The 8,577-nt window shown below is 39.2% G+C and overlaps 1 long non-coding RNA gene across 1 annotated transcript; it reads right to left on the bottom strand.

The window, feature by feature from the left end:
• Positions 1 to 809: 809 nt before the first annotated feature.
• On the bottom strand, positions 810 to 5,014 carry LOC145215454 (uncharacterized). The gene is made up of 6 exons (XR_013857307.1): positions 3,906 to 5,014; positions 3,348 to 3,523; positions 2,507 to 2,683; positions 2,300 to 2,426; positions 1,982 to 2,177; positions 810 to 1,512 (listed from the first exon to the last, which is right to left on the bottom strand). It is a non-coding gene; the product is annotated as an uncharacterized LOC145215454 (long non-coding RNA).
• Between the last annotated feature and the right edge of the window lie 3,563 nt (positions 5,015 to 8,577).

Genomic DNA, 8,577 nt, shown 5'->3' with positions numbered 1-8,577 from the left:
TTAAATATGTGTTGGTAAAAGATTCGGTTTGGCCGCATCGCAATAAATTATTCGGCCGAAACCGAATCTTTGCAAAAATGGACGATCCGGCCGGACAAATACGGCAAATCGAATTTTCGGTACGTATCTAGTTGGAATGGAATAATGTGGATATAAAAGCATCCACATTAGCCGAAAAATCACAAGTAAGTACTAAAGGTTGCGAAGAAATTTTCTTCCGGCGATTACAAGCACAACATCACACATAATAACTCTGGTCCACCACCTAGCGGAATAAAATGTCAGGGTATGAGTATTTTAAAAACAGGACTAAGAGGTGACGTTTGGTAAATATAAGAACGGTGCTTTAAAACAAGTATGGTTATCCTGCGATATACAATCAAGGGGAAAAGTAACTCCTAAACATCCAGAAAATAATCTCATCAATTTAAACATGTTCTTTAGACACTTCGAATTCGCATCTTTTGCAAGTTTAAATTTTCTCCAATGTCACATATTCATTGATTTCGTGCATGGAATTCTGTATGTGAAAATGGTCAGGAAAAAAAATGTCATAGCTTAAAATCCCTGTGAAAACGCTTGATTAAATTTATACATGATGTGCATGTTTACTTTATGGTCGAGGCAAACAAGTTAATGATGTGACGCATCGTTTAATGGCAAATCTAAAATAACAAACATCTTAATAGGGGCTTAAAACTCGTGCAAACAAAACGCAGTGAAGTTTGTGATAAAGTTTGCATTCCTATGTTGGTCGGGGATGTCAGTCTCAACTTTTGGACCAATGTATTGCATTGATTGCTGATTGACACTAAGACCATAATAAGGTTTAAAGCAGTTTGATTTGGCACGTGTGGTAATATTAGCACAGAAGAATAAAACACAAACATAAAGTGTTTACAAGCATCACTATTTGATTTTGGGGTTTGGATATACAAGCATTCACATTAGCCGAAAACCACAACAGTCAAAAATGAAGGTTGTGTAAAGAAATTTTCTTTCGGCGATTGCAAGCACAACATCACACATATGACTCTGATGCACCATCTAGCGGAATAAAATTCCAGGGTATGGGTTATTTTTTTTTTTGAAAAAAAACGAAGACTGAGAGGTGACGTTTGGCAAATATACGGACGGTGCTTTAAAACAAGGCTGTTTGTCTTGCGACATACAAACCAGGGCAAAGTAACTTCTGAACATCCAGAAAAAATCCCACCATTCCAAACAAGTTATTTGGAAACTTTTGAGTTTACTGGCGGATCTGAAATAACAAACATCTTATGGAAGGCGATTCCGTCTCTGTGAAGATGGACACGCTGGATGAAGCAGTCGTGCCAAACTCACTCACAGCGTGAGACAGAATGTCAGCGACCACTGAGTTGATTGACATGTTGACGAAAATCCCTGGTGGTCCCAAAGTCAGATTAGCACCAGAATAAAAATAAGCACTGGTTGAGGTTTTAGTTGTATGGCGTTCCTCGTCCAAGACGGGACATTTTGTGCCGCTTGATTCTAAAGAGAAAAATGTGAAATTCGTAACGTGATATCGATGAACCATGCTGCGATGGTCAATTTTTAAATCGTCACATGCTTCAAATGGGAACACTTGGTGGTTGGTGGAGTAATGTGCAGTAAGTTGCCTAAAGGAAGGATTTTTTTATTTATTGACGTCATTCCGAGAAACTTTGACAATAAAGATTACTTGTTTGTGACGTGAGATCTTACGACGGTTCAGGTTGGTCGTACGAGACAATATATTATCACAGGGGTGTCCAACAGGTGGCATGCGACGTATTTGAAAATGCCACGCAAGTCAATGTTAGGTCTAATAATCGTCACAACTGCTACAATCGACAATGAATTCCGACCTACATTTTGTTTTGTGAGGCATTAGCATAAAGAAGTCATTTAATATTTTTTTAAAGCGGGCCGTATAAATCTGGTAGTGGTGCGCGAGGGACAAATAGTTTACAAAACTTACAGACCGCAAAAGTTTGTAGATATTCTGCCGTCTTATTCGGATGGCGCGACTTGTAAATTGCAAAATAGTGTGGAATATGTAAGAGCCACTTCCACCGAGCAATGCTTCTTTATTCAGTTACAGGTAACGAAAGGCAAATGTTTGCGGACAACCATGATTTGTTAACTTTCTCTTTGTTGCAAATAAATGGTGGCATCTATAAAAAAATAAGACAGTATATGCAGATTTGGCATTGGAAATGTTATGTAAATATCGCTTGTAATTTATACTTTTGCACGAGTCGAAGTAAAAAAATAAAATGCAAACCTGTAAACAGACCTAATGACTTTTTAGTGTCTGAATCAATCTTGCAAATGAGTGATTATTATCACAACAGCATGTCCACTCTGGTCACCAGCAGTCAAATATTTTAGAGAAGTTAGAAGCCCTGCTCTCTAGTCTCTTACTAAAAGTCACCAGTTTTAAATAAACATTTACAAATTGACACTTAAGTATCAATGCAAAATCACAAGAACTGATACCTACTTTCGTTAAGTGTAAAAGTTTTATCCATAATTTTGTATGCAAAAGGGTCACTTTGGAATCTTGTTCCCATACAATGATGGAACTTTTAGCCAGTTCATGCTTTTATTATCTAGTGGGGCATTGTCATGTGATCAATGATCTGGATTGTTACATCACTGAGTGGTAATGTTGTTTGTCCTATATAAGAGAAGAAATATTGCATAAAATAGACATACTCTACATATTCAACCTACTATGATCCAAAATTAAATGCAGAATTCTATAACTGACTAAGATTAGGTAAAACCAATTTAATAGTGTCATTTATAAAGAATAAGCTTAATAACAAAGTTAAACATTATCACTGCTAATATTACAAAACTTAACACAAAAAAGACCAACTGCAGTTTTCAGTAACATTTTATCCAAAAGTCATTTGGGATCTTTTTCTCATCCAATAATAGTTTATTTGCCCAATTTTTGCCTTTTCTCTGCTTATTAGTAAGTTGGGCATAGTCAAATGATCAATGATCTGGATTGTTATAGCATTGAATGGCAATGTTGTTGGTGCTGATTAGGTGAAGAAATATTACAATGAGTAGACATACTCTAAACATTCAACCCATTATGGTCCATAATTGAATGCAGAAACACAAGCAGTATTGCACAAAGTAACATAAAAGTAAATAGGGCATTGCTGCCAGGCATAATGTTTTACCAAATAGCTCTTCTAGCAGTTTTCATTAAAACTAGCCAACGTTTCGATGTCTGAATATAAAAGTGTTATTTGGAAAGGATAGGCTTGTTACAAGATATAAATCAACATTTAATATCAGCACAATACAACTTTCAAAAAACAAACCTCAGCCAAAAGTCATTTTTACAGAAGAATATTGATTGCAATATGTGGGATGTGGACAATTCAAATCTTTTTTGTTCAGGCAGAAACTATGAAAACAGCAGCAAGATTTTGTCTGGAAATGGATCAACTTATCAAATTGTGCATGGACTCTTTGCATTTCTCCATGTTGTAACATCCTGGAAAATAAATAGTTCACATTTTTTGAAACTTTTAAGAATCAGGTTCAAAACAACACACAAGTAATCAAACCAGACTAAACAACACAGCTGAAAACATACCAAGTATCAAAAGAATAGCAGTTTATGAAAATGCAGCAAAAATATAGGATAGATCAAACTGGAAAATGCCTAGGCTTAAATCATTGTTGATCAGAAATTTGTTCGCACTTGGTCTGCATTTTAAGTATGACATCACATTCACACAGTGGTTATTTGTGACATCATAATTGAATAACTGAACATTGAAGCATTAGCATTTGATTGGGTAATATGATAGTTTTTATTTACGGTGGTGGCTGCAAACGGGAAATTTTTATTACCTGTTAACATAAATATTTACCTTAATAACACTTCCACAAAAGATTTTTTTCCTGATTGCTTTTAGTTATTTTGTGGTCATGCAAAAGTAATACTTTCGTTTGGTCTTCTTTGCCAGTGCAAACATCCCATGAGGAAATAAGTAAAGTCACGAAGTTAAACTGAAGGGATGTATTTCGAATTTGTTAGTGTTTTTATAGTTGCTTGGTTCTTTCATTAGGTTTGCATACACAATATACTTCCCTTTCCACGAAATAACATAAAGAAGTAGAAAGGTACTGGTAGCATAAAGTTGGTCTTATCCCGTGAAGGACTCATATTTGTATATTTGTAGTCAACCCTGCTAATCTAACATCATAAATATTGCTCACATCTGAAGCGGCTTGTAGTGCGCAATATTTTCACGTGAAACGATAGGATTGATTAACCACGCAATCACCGTCTGGTACAACCTAACAACGGTATAACTGGGGCAACGGTTGTAGCGATTTCCACACGGTCGCTGCGTGTCTGGACGACACGGGTGGCGTAAACACGGCCAAGCTGGCGTAGACGATAATCAACGGGTGACTGCCTCCTGGCCTCCAATCGGTAAAAATTCCTTCCACTTGGCTTCGAATATATTTCCAAAGGCCTCTTGGGTTTGATGCTGGCGTTTCTCGGGCTCGTCCCAGTAAAAATATTGGGCCGAATCGAGCTCTCCCGAGAAGGGATGTTCAGCTCGTGACTGTATGAACTCGTCTGCAGCCGGGCGCGTATGCTCGATGTCCAATATATGCAGGATACTGATAAATCCGTTTGAGGCACCTTTCTTGGATGATATAATACTTCCCTCGCCGTGACCGGCTCCTGCGCGATCAGGCGAAATTGCGTCGTCCAGGTCGCGATAAGTCCGGACTGGGGAAACAGCTTCCTTGTTTCAAACGAAAAGAAACCGTTAAACCTGTCTTGTAAAGACCTGGTTGCAAAGTTTTTTATGTGCGAACGTCTTTGATTAGACCAAAACTGTTTGTCGTTTTTCGAGTCTTCGATAAACTTTGTAAGTCCTGGCTCTTCAAGTTAACCCCAAACACTTTGTCAGTTTTCGCGCATAATCTTAACTGACGCAGGTTAGCCTTTTCTTTTGCTCGTGCCTATCCAAACGTTAACATAAAAATGGCAATTTTCACCAAAATCGCGGTTTATATAGACATGTGTGAGGGGTTTTCCCACCAATATGAGCGGTCAAGAGGACATTCATTGGTCAGGAGGAATTCGGCGCAGTTTATGGAGCGCGATGTATTTTGTGTGACGCTTTTCAGCTCGTCCGCAGCTACGTTACGGCTTTGATATATACATATAAGTCTGCCCTGCGTTCTAAATTATTGCATAGAACCACTACATCCGTTACAAGTTTATGTGGCGCGGGCTTGTAATCTATGGTTGGCGCGTTATAAAATCATGATTGAAGGTTGCCTTATTTTAAATTGTTGGTTCATTTTTGTCTCTCCATTTGAGCGTTGACAGTTTAATTGAACTTGCCAATGCTACTGGTTCCAAGCAACAGTAGAGTTTCTTGTTTAGAAAAACTAAACCGGGAATTGTAATCCATATCCCAGCATACACTTTGTCGTCGCGCCGAACATTGGGGCTTTGTAACGTTGCGCCCAACCGTCGTAACAGGAACAAAACGACGTTTGGCGTGGTAAGTTATAACCTATGAGTCCCGATCCTTTGTTTCAACGGTGGGAAATATGTGAGGCAATCGTTCGCTTTATTCACTTCGGTGTAGATGTGCGTCCTCTTTTCAGAAAGCTATACGACGACGCGATATCGTCTTTCATTCTTTTTAGTTCCCGACGCCGCACTCGTAGGTTAAATAGAAGGGCATCATTATGTGTGGGTTTATTTCGACAGATTTAGAATCGAGTGCCTAGTGACAGACCTGTTCGAGTCAGGATTACAAGTTTATTTTCAAGTTATGTTTTTTCATCGATCATGATATACAACATGTTGGATAAGTGTTATACCGTATTTTTTTTTATTGTAAGCCGCCTTCGACTACATGAAATTTTGGTTACCAGACGTCTAGAATTTGGACGTAAAATCTGTGTCCGAAATTAACGTTTCAAACACTCGCAATGTCCGGAATTCTATGATCAAGTAGCCTAAAATCCTAACCCACAGAGTTCTTACAATTCCCTTCCTGGGGCTTTGAAGGTTTGCATTTTAACTCTCATTTGTGTTGTTTTTGATGCACGGTGTTTATGATGCACCTTCATTCATGCGAAACGACAAACATATATCAGCATGAATTGAAAGACAATTTGGTGATATTTTGGGTCTCGAAGTCTGCAATGCAACAAAAAATTAATATATTGACCATTTTGAATAATGGTGTTAACCGTAATGTCTATTTTAGGCTGCAACAAAACGCATCCTATTTGAAAAATCTGGAAAAATTTAGCATGTAACAAATGACGTACAAACGGCGGGGACAAAACTTTACAAGCGACGGCTTACAATCAAACAAATACGGTAACCAAAGTTAGTCTAGTTGTTTACTTTAGTACTTGTTTTATTAATTCCGATCTTGGTGTTGTTACACTGGTAGAGTAAGTAGAAAGACTTCATTAGTAGAGGTGGTTATACGTGCGTGTTCATTTGAGCAGAGTTCTCTAGGTTTGGCGTTGTAAGTGAATTAGCTTTGAATTCGAATTTTTTGGTGTAGTAAGAAGTATCACCTAAAAACCATATTACGCCACGCTTATTGATGGTCCAATCGAATCAGGCCGGTCTTCCAAGCATTCCCGTATGGTGTTTCCCCAAAAAGCTGACATGCGCGGCGTACGAGGCTGGCAACGGTGCTTTTAGCAGGCTTACACCGACAGAGCGCCAGACCTGGATGGTAAATCGTAGTAGTGGAAATTACCACTAAAATTACACAATCAGGTACACAAAATTCAGGGTAGTATGGCTAAATCAGGTAGGAAGTTCCACCCATGAATTCCACCATTGTAGGTCTTTAGCCTATGCCATTGGTTCCCAAACTGTGGGCCATGGCCCAGTACTAGGCCACCAAGATATTTTCAATGGACAACAGAGCCATTTGAACAGATTCTCCTGTTTTGTTTTGTTATCGCTATTAAAAAGACATATGGGCCACAGACCAAAAAAGTTTGGGAACCCCTGGCCTAGGCTATAGGTGGTAACTAACATTTGCTTAGTGGCCACCTATTTGCTGTTGTACCTTAAACGTTTCTCAAATAAGTCAAAGAAATGCAGTGGTATGCAACCCCTGGCACGTGTGCCAACAATATACTTACACACAGAATAGCTATTGCTGCCAGGCATATTATCGCGCAGCCATTACCACACGGAGATAACAAGTTATTCGGAACACACGAATTAAAAAGTTGCCGAACCCTGTTGTAGACTGCAGACTCTGAACGGCCGACCTGCAAGGCTGAGCCTAACAAAAGGGTTTGTGACATTGAATCCCACCCCGCCCTTTCCCACACAAATCACACTTTCCGAATCTTTTGTATTAATCCACAGCGACAACAAACACAGCGTTGTACACAAACAGAAACTGCACTGGGACGGAAACGGTTTTCTAAGCAAGCTAACCAAACACATTGACATATGTCAACGCACAAAAATGCCGTTTAAATGACCCACTCACCAACTATTTTGCGACGCAGGTCAACAGGCACAGTACACGTATCAACAGTTGCAAAACGATAAAACAATGGCTGCGCGCACTGTAGGAAAACACAGCATGCCGTAAGCCACATGTAAAAAACATGAATTAATTAAGGTAATAAGTCAAATTAAACACTCACCGACAATCACGGGTAACAGCCTTCATTTGAAGATTAATTAGTCAGTCGTCACAATATTTAATTTAGCCTTATTCGTCCCTAAAAAATGCAATGCATTGACGTAAAAAATATCAGAAAATATGAGTAAACCTGCAAAGCGGTAAACTGAGTTGCACAACGCTGCAAGATTTCCTGAACTTACTAAACACTTCACGTTTCGGTCTCCCGGCGTAAACTTTTGCCCTTATTTCTGGTACGCCTCCATCAGGTAGAAGGTTGTGCCCCAGCTTCTTTCGCTGCACATATTTGATCAACTACAGCAGCAGCGTTCAATTATTCAACCGACAATGATCCACGATTCTCCTTCAACTTGTCACGCCGAACACGCAACAGTAAAAATTTCTTAACTTGAAAAAGCCAGGCGATACTCTTTTTTAAACGATGCAACGAAGAGTACCGATGGATGATCCTCTACAACGGACTGCTTCTCTACAACCATATGTATGGAGACTTACTGCTTTTTTACATGACTGAACTCAGCAGGTAATTCGGGTAAAACAATCAGACTTACATGTCGGTGATCCTAAGACTCAAACAAAAACTGCTGACCCCGCAACCAGCATACGTCAATAACGCTTCCGACATCAACCTACGTGACTCCGCGCCCGCTGGATTAAGCTCTGAAGAAACATATGTCTCTAGCTTGAAGGATCACTTTGCATTTAAATCTTGGCGATTCCATTGGCAACGAACGTAGGGAATCATTTTTTCGAGTACCTGATGCTCTGTAGGTAGGCATTGGGGTCTGTCCAGAACACAGACCGAAACACTGGTCTGAACCAAGCTCTCGCCGCATTATTTCATCAAGTTTTACAGATAAAATCGCCGCTG

This window comes from Phallusia mammillata, chromosome 2 (genome assembly GCF_965637545.1).
Source record: "Phallusia mammillata chromosome 2, kaPhaMamm4.hap1.1, whole genome shotgun sequence".
Lineage (NCBI taxonomy): Eukaryota > Metazoa > Chordata > Ascidiacea > Phlebobranchia > Ascidiidae > Phallusia > Phallusia mammillata.
This window is presented reverse-complemented; position numbering and strand designations above follow the sequence as displayed.